Source organism: Panulirus ornatus, chromosome 4 (genome assembly GCF_036320965.1).
Source record: "Panulirus ornatus isolate Po-2019 chromosome 4, ASM3632096v1, whole genome shotgun sequence".
Taxonomy (NCBI): domain Eukaryota; kingdom Metazoa; phylum Arthropoda; class Malacostraca; order Decapoda; family Palinuridae; genus Panulirus; species Panulirus ornatus.
The window spans coordinates 78,619,012-78,639,011 of record NC_092227.1 but is presented as its reverse complement, the minus strand read 5'-3'; positions in this window follow the sequence as shown (position 1 = coordinate 78,639,011).

Here is a 20,000-nt window from a genome sequence, read left to right as displayed (position 1 = left end):
CTGTCATAAAATTTTCATCATTTGGATAAGAAAGCTATCCGGTTTGTACAGACCTTCATTAACATAAATGTTACAATTCTCTGTGTATTTGATAAGAAATTCAATGATACTTCTCATGAAGAAAATGTTACAGTAAATAACTGAAGTAGCGTTACTCCATTCTTATCATGATTAAACAACGCATTTGATTCTTGTCCTGATTTATACTACACTTATGTTGCTTAATGATTCTTCTCCTATTTTATACTCTATTCATGTTGCTTAAGTCTAACAAAGATTCTTACTAGCCTGACCTACATAAAACATATTACAATCTTTACAAGGTATTTTATATACACAGCCCGCAGAATTTTCTGGCGAGATGTTTAATAAGATATTCTTTATAGTATTGTTATTGCTGAAGGTTACATTTACATTAAAAGATCTAAGCAATCGGGAAGTCATGTAAAATTATCACTGAAAGGGAGAAATGAAAGATTCTTGGTATCAAGTGGAGGTTTTGGTTTAACTCTAAATAAAATGATTTCTCTGCCAAATTAAGGGATCTATTAATGAAAGATCGAGGATACATCAACTTGGTTTCAAAGGAATATATTTTCCCAAACTCGTCATCAATGAATTCCGGACTGCACATACATAATTCCCTAAAGAATATCGACTGGAATGAGGATAACTGTCATGTTGAGCTGAGTAATAATGAATATATGAACATACATTGGTGGGCTTTCTAGAAGTATATGCTAAACTTACACATGTTCCTATCTATGAATCATGCAATCTAAAAACAGTAACATAAGATTATTATCCTTTTCTACAGCAAAGTTGATAGCGGGTACTATAGTATTTAGAAATCTACACACATTTCTCCCTTTACTTAACAATATATGACGGGTATGATGCCAGATCCGAACACATCGACCCGAACACCACCATCCGGTAACGCTTTTTCACCAATGGCGTCTTAGCTACGTCTCTTCCTTGAATATATATAACTGTTCTAAGTCTTCTATCTCATTTTTGTATCTCCCCTGACGATGCGATCATTACACGAAAGTGGTTTTATGCACACACACACACACACACACACATTTTATACATATATATATATATATATATATATATATATATATATATATATATATATATATATATATATATATATATATATATGCTTGTGGCATGAGAAGAGTGGGAGGTGGGCTGTTTAGAAAGGGTAGTGAGTGGTGGGATGAAGAAGTAAGAGTATTAGTGAAAGAGAAGAGAGAGGCATTTGGACGATTTTTGCAGGGAAAAAATGCAATTGAGGGGGAGAAGTATAAAAGAAAGAGACAGAAGGTCAAGAGAAAGGTGCAAGAGGTGAAAAAAAGGGCAAATGAGAGTTGGGGTGAGAGACTATCAGTAAATTTTAGGGAGAATAAAAAGATGTTCTGGAAGGAGGTAAATAGGGTACGTAAGACAAGGGAGCAAATGGGAACTTCAGTGAAGGGCGTAAATGGGGAGGTGATAACAAGTAGCGGTGATGTGAGAAGGAGATGGAATGAGTATTTTGAAGGTTTGTTGAATGTGTCTGATGACAGAGTGGCAGATATAGGGTGTTTTGGTCGAGGTGGTGTGCAAAGTGAGAGGGTTAGGGAAAATGATTTGGTAAACAGAGAAGAGGTAGTAAAAGCTTTGCGGAAGATGAAAGCCGGCAAGGCAGCAGGTTTGGATGGTATTGCAGTGGAATTTATTAAGAAAGGGGGTGACTGTATTGTTGACTGGTTGGTAAGGTTATTTAATGTATGTATGACTCATGGTGAGGTGCCTGAGGATTGGCGGAATGCGTGCATAGTGCCATTGTACAAAGGCAAAGGGGATAAGAGTGAGTGCTCAAATTACAGAGGTATAAGTTTGTTGAGTATTCCTGGTAAATTATATGGGAGGGTATTGATTGAGAGGGTGAAGGCATGTACAGAGCATCAGATTGGGGAAGAGCAGTGCGGTTTCAGAAGTGGTAGAGGATGTGTGGATCAGGTGTTTGCTTTGAAGAATGTATGTGAGAAATACTTAGAAAAGCAAATGGATTTGTATGTAGCATTTATGGATCTGGAGAAGGCATATGATAGAGTTGATAGAGATGCTCTGTGGAAGGTATTAAGAATATATGGTGTGGGAGGCAAGTTGTTAGAAGCAGTGAAAAGTTTTTATCGAGGATGTAAGGCATGTGTACGTGTAGGAAGAGAGGAAAGTGATTGGTTCTCAGTGAATGTAGGTTTGCGGCAGGGGTGTGTGATGTCTCCATGGTTGTTTAATTTGTTTATGGATGGGGTTGTAAAGGAGGTAAATGCAAGAGTCCTGGAAAGAGGGGCAAGTATGAAGTCTGTTGGGGATGAGAGAGCTTGGGAAGTGAGTCAATTGTTGTTCGCTGATGATACAGCGCTGGTGGCTGATTCATGTGAGAAACTGCAGAAGCTGGTGACTGAGTTTGGTAAAGTGTGTGGAAGAAGAAAGTTGAGAGTAAATGTGAATAAGAGCAAGGTTATTAGGTACAGTAGGGGTGAGGGTCAAGTCAATTGGGAGGTGAGTTTGAATGGAGAAAAACTGGAGGAAGTGAAGTGTTTTAGATATCTGGGAGTGGATCTGTCAGCGGATGGAACCATGGAAGCGGAAGTGGATCATAGGGTGGGGGAGGGGGCGAAAATTTTGGGAGCCTTGAAAAATGTGTGGAAGTCGAGAACATTATCTCGGAAAGCAAAAATGGGTATGTTTGAGGGAATAGTGGTTCCAACAATGCTGTATGGTTGCGAGGCGTGGGCTATGGATAGAGATGTGCGCAGGAGGATGGATGTGCTGGAAATGAGATGTTTGAGGACAATGTGTGGTGTGAGGTGGTTTGATCGAGTAAGTAACGTAAGGGTAAGAGAGATGTGTGGAAATAAAAAGAGCGTGGTCGAGAGAGCAGAAGAGGGTGTTTTGAAATGGTTTGGGCACATGGAGAGAATGAGTGAGGAGAGATTGACCAAGAGGATATATGTGTCGGAGGTGGAGGGAACGAGGAGAAGAGGGAGACCAAATTGGAGGTGGAAAGATGGAGTGAAAAAGATTTTGTGTGATCGGGGCCTGAACATGCAGGAGGGTGAAAGGAGGGCAAGAAATAGAGTGAATTGGAGTCATGTGGTATACAGGGGTTGACGTGCTGTCAGTGGATTGAAGCAAGGCATGTGAAGCGTCTGGGGTAAACCATGGAAAGCTGTGTAGGTATGTATATTTGCGTGTGTGGACGTGTGTATGTACATGTGTATGGGGGGGGGGGTTGGGCCATTTCTTTCGTCTGTTTCCTTGCGCTACCTCGCAAACGCGGGAGACAGCGACAAAGTATAAAAAAAAAAAAAAAAAAAAAAAAAAATATATATATATATATATATATATATATACGTGTGTTTATATGCATATAATCAATGAAAATGCTTGTTCAATTATTCGTAAAACACTTTAAGAATCTTTTACTCGTTTAAAAACATTTAAGAAACTAACAAGATCGCATGTCTGCTCTGTCATCTGTGAACTGATTGTACTGTGACAGACACATCATTATGCCGCTGACAAGTGCTCATCATGCTGCTAAACCAAAAGAAAAAATAATGTAATTCTAACATTCTGGTTCATACGAATATTTCATGAAGTTCACTAATGTTGGTGAAGTGTTCATGGAGTGATTATAGTACAGGTCTCCCATGACGTTAGAATATACTTTCATGATATTGCCACATCTGCAAGTGTAAATTTCATAGGAAAAACCTTATATATCATACATGAAAGTCTTACGAGATATCTAGGTGATGCTGGGAATCGTATAAGCGATGTTACGAAACCCAAGTTAGCAAGGAGAGCATCTCTTACATACCGATTTTATGGCAAAGAGAATATTCCAAAACTCTCAGATCGTACAAAACTTCGGATGCGAATCTCCTTGCTCGAAGTACAGGTTATCTTGCACTAATGACAGGAACCTGTTTCCCAGATTATCTTGGACTATATAACTCTTTTACTTCCTAAATCTACGAGTATTTTTTCCGAGCAGATAATTCATGGTCATGTTGAACAGCAATCTAAAGTAATTTCCTCACCAACGAGACAAAAGAAAGCCTTGGAACTCATAATGAAACCAATTCATATAATATATATATATATATATATATATATATATATATATATATATATATATATATATATATATATATATATATATATATATATACATACATACATACATACATATATATATATATATATATATATATATATATATATATATATATATATATATATATATATATATACATATATATATATAAGCAGTAAGAGAAGAACGTACTATCCTTCACACAATTTTACAGCATTAATTTAAACTAAAAGCTTCAGGTCTATTTTTCCTCCTCGTTTTCTGCGTCTCAGAATCGGGGAGAAATGTAAGGATAATAATACATCTTCCAGTTATATGAGTTTGTTTAACTACGAAGAAAACGTTATATTTTCTTTATGTATGCAAGGTTGTACGTGTATAGATGTGCACAGGTATGCATGTATGCTTGTGTGTGTGTGTGTGTGTGTGCGATACGAGTACCCCGTCAGCAATCCTGGAGACATGTACGAGCGAGTGTCGCAAGACACAAATCCAACCACATCTACAATCCACCTACGACCCTCAAGTCATTCAAATCCGGCTTTGAAAGAGACACACACACCGACACATTTAACTCACAGCTAAACACCACGAATCGTCTTTTCTTGCCGTCTCTGTTAAGACACCAAAACTAATTACTTTCGGTCGAATTTACGACCCGTTGTTCCGTTCCTCCTCCCCCCCCCCCATTTGTGAGGGTGGGGCTGTTGACCCATAAGAAGGAACTGTCTGTTAAGAAGGGTTAGTGTCTGTTGCATCTGTGGTGGGAACAATATATCCGGCAATGTGCCTAGAACAAAGGCGTGCGAGCGCAACGCCGATGCATCTCCTCGGTTATGACCGCTGGTGCGCTATACGGCTCGCTACCACCTCTCCACACTTGTCTTAAGAGGGGATATATTGCGACAATATCTTCCTGTATATAATACCTACGCCACACATACCTCTGATTCATTCTCGCGTCCACACAAAGTCGAGTTTAATATTCCCCCCAGGAATGTTTGCATTGTGTAGGAGGAAGGGAGGGAGAGAGAGAGAGAGAGAGAGAGAGAGAGAGAGAGAGAGAGAGAGAGAGAGAGAGAGAGAGAGAGAGAGAGAGCGTGGGTGTATGTTTGTTTCTTGTAATGCACATGTCAGTGATTTTTTTTACTCGATTCGTGTTATCTTTATGATTACTTATCCCTGCGTATTAGAATAGAGGCCTAACACTCTTGGGACTCTTAACTCACATTCTTTATCACACATTCCCACTGGCCAAAACATAATACGACTAATAACCAATCCATCTATTGTCATCTTCCGAAAATCAGTGTTGTGCACTGAATCTAAGCCAAAGTTCATTTCAGCTCTTTTATAATTCGTTTTTCAACTCTCCTGTATGAAAACTGGTGACCAGTACTCAACCTATCCCTTCTTCCCTACTGTACGTTCCGTTTGGGCTGAATGAAATCCAGCCATTCGCTCGGTAACTGATGCGTCAGACCTTGGGAATCGCTGAAGGCTGATCCACGGTCTGAAATGTTTCGAGTTTCGGTCATAAAGTCTCACAAACCGTAGTCTTATTTGGGTCCAATTGAAATCTCTCCCTGAAAAAAAGTTGTTTAGATAAATCAGGAAGTTCATCTGTCCTAATATTCAAGCCTCGAAGCACCGCTGAAATGTTTCGTGTTTCAATAATAAAGCTGAACAATTCGTGGACTTGTTCGAGTCTGTAATTCCGATCACCGAGAGAACGCGACTGAATAAGTCACCAAGGACGGCTAGTACTAATAAAATAATACCCGTACCTTGAAACCGTTCTACGTGTTATTTCGTCCAGATTTAAGAAGACACCTCTGATACACGCCCTATTCTTCTTCTTCACAGTTGGTTGAGAATCGGTCATTCTAGAAGCCATCTCCCAGCAACGCCCCTGAAGATCCTTGATTCTTTCTGGAACTCAATGCAGAAGATCCTAGTATACAGATCTTCAGTCTTCTTCCATCTTTCATCTCTCCATTCCAAGATGTCTAATCCTTTTTTCCCCTTTCAAAGAAGCCTCGGAGATCTGCAAAGCGTGAGCTACCTACTCCTGCTTTTGAATTCATGCTGCCTCATAATTACGTAGGTTATCTTCATAATTCAAGAAATCATCCGTTTGTCTCCTGCTTACCCTTTGTAAGCTGACTGCACCATACGTCTATGAGGGAAAACGGGTCTTCAGTGTAGAACTCAGTCCACTTACAGCACAAAAACTCTATCGCCTACCTTAGAGGTAGGTACGATGTTCTCTTCCTCTCCTTCAGTCCAAAATCCTCATCGTATGAAACGCCTTTAACGAGATCTGTAGTGACCTGTGTAGGGTTTCTTACATGGTTGATACCACATATCTTACATGGTTCTGAACGGTGGTCTGGTAAGAATGACTTACGCTGGAGAACTGGGTGTCAAGGCGAGAACCTCCTTATGCCACGGACCTTGTCGGGTTCTAAGCCTTTCTTACAACACCTTTTAATCTGAACCCTTTCCAGCGTTGTAACCCCATCCCATTTTGGTAAAGGTAAGGGTATACAATCCTTAATGATATGCATACTTTAAAGCTTAGCGTTCATATAGTCTCATATACCTTAATCTGTATTAGTAACAATGCTATCTTAAATGTTCACAGTATGTCATCTGTGCATGATGGATTACACTTAGATGAGTTTTAAGTAATATCTTTCGGTGATCCCTAACGCTACCGAAGATATTTTATCATGGTACGCCTGTTCATACTTTCCTATTCATATGTATCTGTTTTTGGCCGTCTTTTAAGCTTTGATATATCAGCCTTGCTGCTGAATATCCTGGCTGATTACACACACACACACACACACACACACACACACACACACACACACACACACACACACACACATGTATAAAAAATGTCTTTACAAAAAAAAAAAGGGAGTAACATATGAAAAATGGCCGCAATTGGCTTTCAAATGGCCTTCAAGACTGGCAGCTGAAAAACTACAGCGCGCGGTCAAACAGCTGAATGAGTTGTAGTAAGTCTGAACCATGAGGGCCTTTGTTGGCCTGTATGGCCGGGCCTTGATACCCTTGAATCCCTGCCTTTGATCCTGAGGTGCTTGCATCATACAGTGAGGTTACTAGGTGCGCTGTTATGAGTGTGTGCAATGAATCAAGTGTTATCCACAAGGCTTGTCGTGTCCATAGGATCCTGAAAACAACCCCTCCAAGGTCAACCTACGGTAGCGTAAAACCTTGCCCCAAACTCTGATGTACCTCTCCACACAAAATTTTTCCTTGTCTCTCCAATCCATGCTTTCTACCTTATTTTGATCATATACTTCAAAAAAACTCTTCTATTTGCAAAATCGATCATCTCTAAGACCACCCCTTTACCCATCTATACGTCTCAAGCATCCTCAACCATCGACGGGTAATAATTTCTTCGTAAAACTGAAGCCGACAATGAATTCGGATACATCATGGATTTTACAGACGACAGCCCAACCCATCCATCAAGGCCTTCCCAGCGTGCTTTATGGCAATATAATGGAATGGCTACGTGGCGTTGCCAGCTTGCCATCGACCAGTCAGTCCTTCTTCCTTCCTTCTTCAACATGATACACCTGATGCCTAGCTTCTTCTTGCCCCATCTTTCTCTCGGTTTACCTCATCAATTCACAGGTGTGAATAAGTGATAAGCCGGACACCTGTGAACGTCATGAGAGAGAACGCGTGATTCTCAATGATTCTCGTACGTATATTGAGACTAGAAAACGGAAAGATATATATCAAATACTGCCTAACAACAGAGGACATCTTGGTGTGTGTGTGTGTGTGTGTGTGTGTGTGTGTGTGTGTGTGTGTGTCGGTGAGACTCAAGTCCACTCGACCTGCCTGGTGAAACTGCGTGTTATAGTGGCCGGGCTCAGCCACAGTCAGCCCAAAATTTAATGTCCTCAGTGTCGCATATAACTCCAAAATCCTACTTTGTTAAACGTGGCCAGTAAAGGTTACCCCCGGGCCGGCCTCATACATTACGAACGACCTCCACTTGTCCACGTAAAAAACCCCAACGAGAAATGCGAATCGCATAAACACCTTCGTGGTAGCCCAACCGGGAGTTTAACTTTTACAAAACAATGCTATTTTTTCTTTTCTTTTTTTTTTCTGTGATGCGCCAGAGAGGATGGGGGAGGTACGAAACACTTACGTGGTAAGATGGAGAAATGGAACAAGCTGATCCTACAGCGAGGAAAATGGGGGAGAGAGAGAGAGAGAGAGAGAGAGAGAGAGAGAGAGAGAGAGAGAGAGAGAGAGAGAGAGAGAGAGAGAGAGAGAGAGAGAGAGAGAGGCTGAGTGGAAGCTGACAATGTCTTTAGCGAGATTAGGGGAGGGGGGTTTAATTTGTGACTCGTGTGGACGACAGAAAACACACAGTAGTTTCAAAGGACGTCTCTACTGCCTTTAGATAGGCAGAAGAGAGGTTTCTGTGACAGACGAAAACCTACACAAGAATCTATATATCAACAAGTACACACACACACACACACACACACGCACGCGCACACACACACACACACACCCACACACCTATATCAACATCTACATGAACGTACGTGTTTCCATACAGGAGTGGAGGAGAGCTGTAACCCGTGCGACCACCCGCTGCACCATCTTCATACAACAACCGCTCGCATGTCTGCTGGCCTTAATTTTTTCCACGGGACACCGCCATTACTGTCAAGTTTAAACTCGCGAAAAAAATAAATATATATGTCTGGACTATCTTCTCAGTCTACCAAAATGTTTTTATTCATCTGTTGTCGTATGTTGCCCCAGTCTCTAGCTTTACGTCCCTCTAGAACGACATTATTTTCTCACTGCTCGTTCCCAGTTCTACCAGAACTTAACGTCCTTCGTTTATGCTGAGAACGTCTTCAGCTACCTTCTGTTTCCCCCACCCTCGCCTGATGTGTACATATTCCTGCTGGAAAATGGGTCACTCTTCAAGCTAAATTCCATTCCTAGGCCTTCACTCTGTGCTCACGACACTACAAAGGACACCACTAATGGAAGATTTGCTTTAAGAAATCCAACTTGAAATGGCGAAAATGAGCTTAATTTGACGGATATTCTAAAAGGAGGAGGAGAGGGTTGGGTTGGGAGGAAAGATAATCGTATACGTCCTCCAGGAAGGGAAAAAGTGAAGTCCTCACTCTTAACTTTAAGACTATGAGTAATGAGTTTTAATGAAGAAAAAAGATGCACGTGGAAACCTCCCTCTGATCTTGAATAAAAGATGATGCACGAGTTTTAATGATATATATGTATATATAAACTTGATAGGAACGATAAAAAGAATGTATAATGTAAGAGAGAGATGTGCTTTTATGAAGAAGAGCGACAACATCTGAATCAGAAAAAAAACACGTCGTGTCTCTCTTTTAGAAATGAATGTATTACCACAACAGGTGATAATTTCCTTTCATTTCCGAGAGCAAATTATACGTACAATTCCTCATCTGGATATTCTCACCAGTTAATATCTACATTAGATACCATTCCCAATGCAAGTAATGCAAGTTACTCCGAAAAAATTGAGTTTAGTAAAATAAATTCTCTATGCAGCACTGAAGTACTTTAGCTGGTCAGTCAATGGGAATGACGATAAAATCGAAATATTCATCATTTTCTTCAAACATCTGATCTTAAATGACGTATAGCACTGTATTAGATTCCTATGCTTAAAAACTCTAATCTCGATACGGTGATTGATCAGACAGTCGTCTGGGTAACGAATTTTCAATATGACTATTAATCAACTATTCCTCTAAGTGCAGTTATCAATCAACCATTAATCAGGACGCAGTCATTAATCACACGTAACTGGCGATACAATAATCAATCAAACACAAAGTAAATTAGTAAAAAAAAAAAAGAAAGATGAATGACAATCAAACACAGAAAGTGATTAACTCCGTAATTACTCAGCCTTTACCCCCCCCTCGCGGATGATTCAACCCCCTCGCGTATTACTCCAGACCCAAGGATCATTATGATCATCACAGGGGTGCAAAACAAAATGCACGGCCCAGGCCTTCCAAGTGGGGGGGGAGATACAAGGGAGGAAAAGGGTGGTGTGGTTGCTGGGCTGGGCTGGGGGGTTCTGGAAATTTTCCAGCCGAGTGGACCAGGCGAGAGAAGACGTCGAGATGAGCGAGGGAATTATTCATGACCTGGGCCTCCTGCTCACACCAATATCTTGAGACTCTTTGAGCTCCCCGAGACCTTTCTCTGAGCCCTTCGGACTCCTGAGAGCCCAGGCCGCTGAGCTCTTTAAGACTTTTCGGGGCGGAGTCATCAAGCTTGTTTCGCCGGGGATACATAGTTGTCTGCCGCTTCTCTCTCTCTCTCTCTCTCTCTCTCTCTCTCTCTCACACACACACACACACACACACACCCTCTTCGCGATTCAGCGTGACAAGTCAGCGGTGTCTCCACGTCTCTTCGTCAACAACATCTGCCCTCCCTCCCCCTCTCTCGCCAAAGCTCGCAGCAGACGCCGCCACACCGAACACTACCAACGCGACTGGCGCTGCTGCAGCGTACACTAAGGGCAGCTGCTGGTGCTATTGAGAGAGAGAGAGAGAGAGAGAGAGAGAGAGAGAGAGAGAGAGAGAGAGAGAGAGAGAGAGAGAGAGAGAGAGAGAGAGGGATGGAAGGGGAACACGCTGATTGCTGCTTGTACTGCTGTTCGAGCTATTGCTACAGCAGGTGCTGTTGTTGCTGCCACTGCTGCTCCCGTCCATGTCGTTGGAGTCTATATTGCCCGGCCCGGCGTCCCGAAATTCACTCGACGAGCACTAGCACCCCGAGGCGATGGTTCTGATTACTGTCACTGTGACTCCGAGGCTTATAATAAAGCCAGAGGACTTATACTACCGAGGCTTATATTGAAAATAAAAATAAAAGCAATCCCATTCATTTTACCATTATACTTTACGTTACAGTTTTCGTAATCTAACGCTAAACTCTACTGGTTCTCTTATACAGTTATACATCTTCGCGCTTGTGCTAGCTACACTTTGGTGTTACAGGTGTTCTGTGCTGTGTGTTCCATTATTTACCTCACACTGAACTCGACTTCATCTGTAACCTTTACAAATCTGGACTAATTTTTTTTATTTTTTCTTTTTTTGCTTCACATTTTGCCTTTTCTGTTCTGTACCTCCCAACTCAACGCAACTGCAAGCAGGGGTTTCACGCTTCGTCTTAATTACGTCTTTTACGCCACACACTACACGTGAGTGTCTTGTGTCTCATACTCAAACGTGTTTCTTTCACACATCACACTGATCACGATTGCTTTTATGTCTTTATCACTGAACCACAATTATGTCGTCCTTAATCTCAAATACGATTGCTTTTGTGAACCCTATCTATGTTGTTCTTAATTTCAAATACGAATGCTTTTTGCTTGTCTTACAGAGAACTATCCACTTGTACTTTTACACTAGGATGCAACTGATTATCATGCTTCCCGGACTACATTCAGTATATCATCCGTCAACACTCTACTTTTTGCACCCCGGATAGAATTATTCAACGTTTCTCATAAACTGTGTTCATCTATTCAATTCTCTCTGTGTGCATGTATGTGTGACTTTTACAATGTAATCACCTATTTCTACTGTGCGTGGAGAGAGTTTTACATTCGTAGGGCCTCAATTCCTTCCACTTTCTCTTGTATTATACATTTTCTTTTTCGTATTTCTGTATACTGTTCATATTCACGGTTTCATCAGTTAGCTAATACTCCGTTGACCCATCATTCATATACTAGACGAGTAACTTATCTTGGTCTTTTCTATAAGTAACTAGTTTCTGGCTTATGTTATGTCCTTGGGTTGTCGAGTTGTGCAATCCTTCCATGTTTCAAGAGGAGTGGACACCGCTGACGTCACCAAGCTGGTTGTGGTGGTCAGGTCACCCTTAACTCTTCTCTCTCCTCAACTCGAACAATATGAGGTGCGTTGCGCCGGACGATCTGTTGCTTGATTTCCACCTCTTCACCATTTACCGCCGGCCCACCCTCATTTGCATACGTTTCTTTCGGTCTGACGTATCATCCTTCACTTGACATTCCGTAACCTCTCTCTCTCTCTCTGGTCCTGGCGATGGTTGTTCACTCCTTCTGCAGTATGTGACCACTTCTGTTTTTTATCTTACCATTTTTTTTTCGTCCTCTGCCTATATGCACTCTCTTTTCCTCTCTCTCTCTCTCTCTCTCTCTCTCTCTCTCTCTCTCTCTCTCTCTCTCTCTCTCTCTCTCTCTCTCTCTCTCCCTCCCCCAACATTCTATCTTCATTAGCTTCTTGGCTTTGTCATAATGGCATTGCCTTTTTGTCGAACAGTGTTAAAGGGCCTCCAGAAGAAGATGGCTCTGAACCCATCTTTGCTTTTCAGACATTACCCATTCTTTCCTCCAGTTCTATACCTTCTAAATTCCCTCATCTAATTTGATTCTGTGATCATGTCCTTTGGTTATATTTCTCCGTTTCCTTCATGTTCCTTTCCATCTGCTGGCACTTCTAAGGAATGATGAAAAGCAGTGCTAATAGGTACGTCTAAAGAGACTTGACATACATTCGCCTCAAGTCAAAGACTTACATCAGTTGCGCCACTTCAGTCACAATGACAGTTTGCAGGTTGATCTCCTTCAATTAACTGTATACATGTCTACGTATACCACACTAATAGGCAAGATCCCCCTATCTCCCACTGACGCAAACAGCCTAGAAAGAACCCAACCGCCTGTTGCTGATCGAATTCCTTTATATTACTTTACTTTTTTTCTCAATTCCTCTGCTTTAAGACTCCATATGATTCACGATATATATTTCATCCTTTTTTTTTTCCCCTTCTATTAGATGACTGATCCAGATGATACGGTTCACATAGCTATACACCGAGAGATCTATTCATAAGTTTCCTTACCTGATTCGAAATCTCTGGTTTGAAAACCTGGCGAAGCTTTGAACTTGACTTGCGCTACATTATCTATCTTGTATTTTGTCTTAAAAGGTTTGGAGTATCATCACCTACAAATGTTTGTGCGTTACTGTATGCTTGTCCCCATAACAGAAGTGTTTGTATACACGCATGTATGTCAGATGTATAAGTGCAAGACATATATATATATATATATACATATATATACATGTATGAATGTTATGCATGCATACATGCATACATCTGCGTGAGTAAGTCCACTCGTGCTTGCTAGTGTGTGTGTGTGTGAGAGAGAGAGAGAGAGAGAGAGAGATGCCCACTCTGCCGGGCTGGAAAATGACGCCTCATTGTGCTTTACCTTCCCTCCCTCCCACCTCCCATCCACAATACGTCAAAGGCCTGCAGTATTAGAACGTCTGATTAAAGGGGCTTAAAGAGACAGGGGAAAAAAAAAAAAGAAATCCCTGAGCAGCGCGTTCCAGTTAAAGGATCAAACAAAAAAAAAAGAGAGAGAAAGAGCGAGCGAATCGCGAGGAAAGGAAAGGAAGAGAAAATGAGAGGAATAGTTATGGCAAGGACGCAAATACCTCTCGAGGGAGGGAGAGAGGAGAGGCAGAGCCTTCATGGAGGAATACCAGCTGGGATTACTCGGCTGGGTATCCGTCAAAGGTTACCTTATATGAAAAGTTACTTTCAGGAAATGTATATCCTCAACTTGCTCTTTACCAAGGTATTTCACTAAGGGTAAGAGTAGTTGATGAGCATATACATATATATATATATATATATATATATATATATATATATATATATATATATATATATCATACACACACCAAGTCTCTAATTCTAACTATGTATGCACACACACACACACACCCAAGGATATGCCAGGCACGCATTTTATCCTCTCCAAGGGAGGATGAACAGTTGGGTGGACAGGGAACCGGCTGCTGCAACCACGATTCGAACCGATGTCGACTTTTCTAACGACTGATTTGGCGTAATATTAGACCTTAGGTCGCTCTTAGGTAAATTCACGTAAACTTCCTTCGAGTTGATAATGAAATTCTCATCCTGTTTAAATGTATCCAGCCTTGATAACTTTGGGTTGAATTTCAGTCGCCATTCATCTGTCTAGTGTCGAAGCTTAACTAAGGCTCTGATGCCTTGCGAATCTTGAATATTCCTCGTCTTTATTCAGGTCAAGCTCCTCTTGTCAAATGGCTGAAGTACATCAGGAATCGTACAGTCCATGTTTTCGTGAACCATCTTGTCCTAACAACTCCCACAATCACAAAACACAGATAAAAGTATTCCTTTGTACTCCTTTGAGACTTGTGTATTACTTAATTGCACCTTTCGTAATCTAGACCACGTAACAGGCGTCGAAATCTACATCATGTAACAGAAGTCGAGAGCTTAATGGCAAAGGAAACAGATTTGGATATGAACATCTGTTGCATTAAAATGTGAAAAAGAAAATAAATGACTTATCCAACTTACTTTTTGTAGAAGTTATGATACAAAAGACAGCTTTCTGAATCTTTCTACGATCACGCAACTTGTCACTTCAAGTATAAGCCAAAAGCTGTGATATTAATGTAATAGTTATCCCCCCAAGAAAACCAGTCTCTCGCAGAGAACGGTACACTTGGGATACAATAATTAAATTCTTTTTTGATACATTTCGCTCACTTGGAATAAACCGATCAGGTGGTTATCAGACGTCTCCCCTGGGCTCTTTACCAGGTCTGGTAAATAAGGATTTTTCGCAGATCTTTTGACGCTGGCGGAGTCTAACATGGCATTAAGTCGGTCGAAAGAATGGCTGGCTTAATTACCTTTAGAAAAAAATCTTAATATGAGAAGAACTTTTTGCTATTTTTTTGTTTCTCTCTTCTTTATTCTAGTGAGCTTAGTTTTCCTTTTTCTTTCTTTCTTGAAAACTTAAAAAACGAATGGTATTTTCTTAACGGATTCTGTTATGGTTCATACATTTCTAAGTTCTCGACAATTTGAAGCAAGATAGGTATGTGTGTGTGTGTGTGTGTGTGTGTGTGTGTGTGTGTGTGTGTGTGTGTGATGATCGCTCCTGCGTATCGATACTGTCTCTTACGGCCAGAAATCCCTGACCTTCTTCCGTCCTGTCGACTCTTAATGGGGTGCGTGAATATCAGAATTGTGGAGAAAGACCGAGTGGCAACGCACGTAGGTAAATTAGAGATTAGGTTTCCATTAGCTAGGACTGGCTGGCTTCGCCACATCTACAGTGTTCCTCGACGCTGCTGAGTTCATGGAACGTAAGACAAGGGAATAATGTAACCTGATGCTGAATATGACTCTACCTTCCCCACTACGAGAGGCGTGTGATCTTGTACTATTTCTTATATTTCCTGATCTTCCTCTTTCTCTTCACTAGGCATCGAACCACCTCTAACCACCAGTCATGGTATTTTATCAGTGTCGTCAAAAAATGCTTCGTTATGAGGGACGAAAAAAAAAAAAGTTTAATAAAGCCAGGCCAAGTGTACTGAGGATGGAGTAACCTCGCCCACGTCTGAGGCAAAGCTTATTTCAAGCTACACCAGGGACGAGCTGAGTGCCTCACCTCCAAACAGAATATCAACAAATCTTAAAAGGTTTTAAGCTCAGACGACGAGGCTGTATGAGAGAAGTCTTAAATAAAAACACGTTATATCTTTTAACTAATTAGATCGAGGAGGAGGAAGGGTATATAAAATATATATATATAATATATATATATATATATATATATATATATATATATATATATATATATATATATACATATGAGCGAAATCAAATGAAGACTTGGAAAAAGAATGAATAAGTTCAGTATACAATGTTCTAATGGCATTATATCTAAAATGAAAGAGTTATTGCTAGAGATACTGGATTCTTAAAACTCCCTTGATGAATATATGGTTCATATCTTTAAGCTTGAGCTAACTAACATTTCTGGTATAAAGTCAGGTCAAGTTCCCCCCACTTCGATAAACACCTGAAGTGTCAAAGACTCTTATACTAAGTGAATGCAACCATACCAACAGCGACTCCCTCCAGTGATGAAAGCTTCGCGTGTGAAGTATAAAGAAAAGGAAAACTCCCTCTCAGTAAACTCCGTCATATACGAGAGTTGAATCACATAACAAGAATGAAAGACATGATAATCCTCGACCGTAACCTTGCGAACGAAATTAGCTGCGTGAAATTGCAGACGACTAATGCATTATAATGAAAGACTCCAAAGACGTTGGGGGTGAAGCTAATGATGATCCAGTCATAAACACATCCGCTGCTTCGAAACTCGGCATCTTGAGGGACACTGACACTGTGTCTCTTCAAGTTCCAGACGGCTACCTCAATAAACAAGGAGCCATTGAGGGTTTCCTTGAACCACCCTGTGAACGCCATCCTCGATCCAGTTTATACTGAGCGTTGAACAAAGCAAATAGCCGGAGACAGCCTCGACCTACAAAGATATAAGAGACAGATCACCAAGATGGATGTATATACACCCACATATATCACTGACCAGACCCTGGGGTACGTTTTCCAGCGTCGTACAGCGAAAAGAGAGTTCGTTACGTGGTCTCAGACAACAGATAGTGCAAAGAATTAAACGAAAACACGAGATGAAAGAGCACCAACGTACCCAACAACAACAACAACAAAAAATAAAAAAAAGATTCACAGTCGATTAGAAATGAAAGAACGGAAGCTTGTGGGACTGACTGACTGGTAGTATGAGACCGTGCCTGCCACTCAGTGTTGTTGACACACACACACACACACACACACACCACAGAGAACCACCACGCACAGTGACGCAGCTACGTCGACAGAGGCGACCACATCCACCAGGAGACAGCTAAAAATGGGTCTGCCAGCACCGTAATATCAACCGCCCAATAGGAATGACCCATCTCCACAATTCTTGGCTGCCACAGATTAAGAGAGTTTAACCCTCTATTCAATAACCCTCAGCAAGATAGACGTGGTCATCATTACACCACACTCGGGTCCCACAGATGCCCAAAATCTTGCGACATGAATCGAGTCCCCGCGAATATTGTTCTGGATATGGAAACGACGAAGATGATGCCGAACACATCAGCAGCCTCAGGGGAGGAAACCGTATGGCTGTTGAACAGCTTGATATAAGGGCAGGAAGCTCACACGCTGCTTGAACAAAGACAAAATAGAGTTCTAGGTGAAAGACGGCTCATCTCTGACACGCAATCAGTGATTATGCTAGGATAGGACACCTATTTGTGTGATGCAGGACGTGAAAAACGATGCAACGTGATAGAAGAAGGAGGCGATTCAACGACTATATAAACAGATACAGACATCGACCAGCACGGAGGTATAATGGAAGTCTGGGTTTATTATCTGCAAATTTCCCCTGCAGGATCCATATACACTGCCACTAATACTGCTCTAAGGAGACTCGTTCGTCTATATCCTGGAAGTCTTTCCTGCACTACATCAACGAACGCGAAAAGAATATCATTGTAGGAGACTACAGTGGCAAGCTTGCTTGGCCATATGCTTTTCTGAGCAGTTTAGTGAAAAATGCTGGGTTGTGCAACTCTCACTGATTCCTGGAAATTATTACTTGGATTCTTAGTAACAAATATAAGCCCTGTAATGTGTACAAATCTCCTTCCAGGAAAAGGCAAAAGATCATGAGTATATTCCAGTTACTCATGACATTAGCGAGGTCAAACGACAAGGTTGGTTAGGTTAGGTTATTGAGGGTTCAAGGCCGGTCAAATTGACAAGAGTCATTAAGGCTGTCAGTGTCATTCCCTAATCACTTATCGAAAAAAAAAAATAACTATGAATACCTTCTTTAAGTGTGGAATGTTATTCTAACGCCATGCACGCTCTCTCACTGCACGCGTAGCCCTTACCAAACGACAACGAAACGACGAAACATTCTTGTAAACTTTACCAACTAAAGTTAACAATGCTTTACTTACCGTCAAACGACCTCGGACTAGAACCAAATGAAATAAGAACAGTCGATGATACGTTGAACTAATTCACTGTCATCTTCACCAGACGGCCAGGTACCTGCGCACCAACAGACACCAAACTGATCACGCACGTCCCACTCCCCTACCTCGAGGTCGACTGACGATGTTAGAGTGGCCTGGCCAGCAGGGAGCATAATGCCCTGTGACCATTGCCAAAACCGGACGCAGACGACGGTCACCATTAAGAGAGAGAGAGAGAGAGAGAGAGAGAGAGAGAGAGAGAGAGAGAGAGAGAGAGAGAGAGAGAGAGAGAGAGAGAGAGAGAGAGAGAGAGCGCATCACATACTCTCAAGAGAGTGAAGTATTATGACGAGTTTATTGAAAGGAAACTGGCCAATGGAAAAAAGTTACAAAGAGAGAGAGAGAGAGAGAGAGAGAGAGAGAGAGAGAGAGAGAGAGAGAGAGAGAGAGAGAGAGAGAGACTCATCCATGAAAAACTATGTCTACGACTACCATAGAGAATCCCAAATCAAACCATGGCTGATGAATTCCACGAGTCTTTTGTTGTGGGGGTTTAAGAAAAGACCCATGAAAACCCCAGTGACACAAATCACGACGTATATGATTACTTACACACACACACACACACACACACACACACACACACCAGCAACATGCTCGGGGCCACAGCAGGCTGATGTACCAACAATATGACAGACTTGAAACAACTCGATTGCCTACGACGCTGGCAGTCTTTCCCTTCCCTATTTACACGAGACGCAAACCCGAAGTCATCCCACGAGACGCAAACCCGAAGTCATCCCCCCATACTCACTTCTTGGTAGTCCTGAAAGCCTCTATTGTGGCGGGAATGTCTCAAAATCTACAGAAAGACACATTACGTTACTCACATATACATATCCAAGATAGCGGACACCAAGGACGTCTCCACTTACAGACCCATGGTAATACTACCTATTCGCTCCACATTACAAGCAAAAAACAAACAAAAGATTATCAGAAATCAATCAATGCGTCATACCGTATCCCGTGACCTACTCGCTCATACACAATATGGTGTTCAGGCCAAAAGTTTTTCATCGAAGGCAATTCCTATGACGATTCTGCGACGCAGTTTACGAAAAAAACGTAAGTAAGCACAAGGCAACGTAACGTCGCTATGAAGTGGGTGATTTTTCTCATCCATGGTAGTCTGTGAATATGATATGGTCACAAAATGCTACTCAAATAACTCATAAGCTCACATCATATCGACGCCTTCCGTCTTCATGGCCACGAATCATTCTGAACCCGATGCAACTGACTACACACACTATCATCACAAATGCTCCTATGACCTGCATCATTGTGTTTCATTCGTCCACTGTGTAAACGATATGAAAGACACCACAAACAAGTGTCATGCCGGTTCATACGTGGGTGATGATGCACATTGCTCACATAGAGGGAGACATCAACTGACTTGCATTTGGTGTGACGAAGCGAGAGGAGAGAGAGTATTGTAAAATGCCTTGATAAGAATGGTCTCGTACTGGCAAGATTCGATGAATTTTCACCATGACATAACAGATATCACGCAAAGATGATAACACTTACAGTCAGGTTTGCCGATGCAACACCGTCCAAACAAGTGAGGAATGTAGTAGGTAATAGACTGTACCATGTCTATCGCCCATCAGGTGGATGACTTGTATCAAAGAGTCGGTGTTAATTTGAACAAACGAGTCTGTGTCTATTTATCTTAATGGGTAAATCTTCATAAGAAAGATTCAGCGTCTATTAACTACTTCAATTTGTAT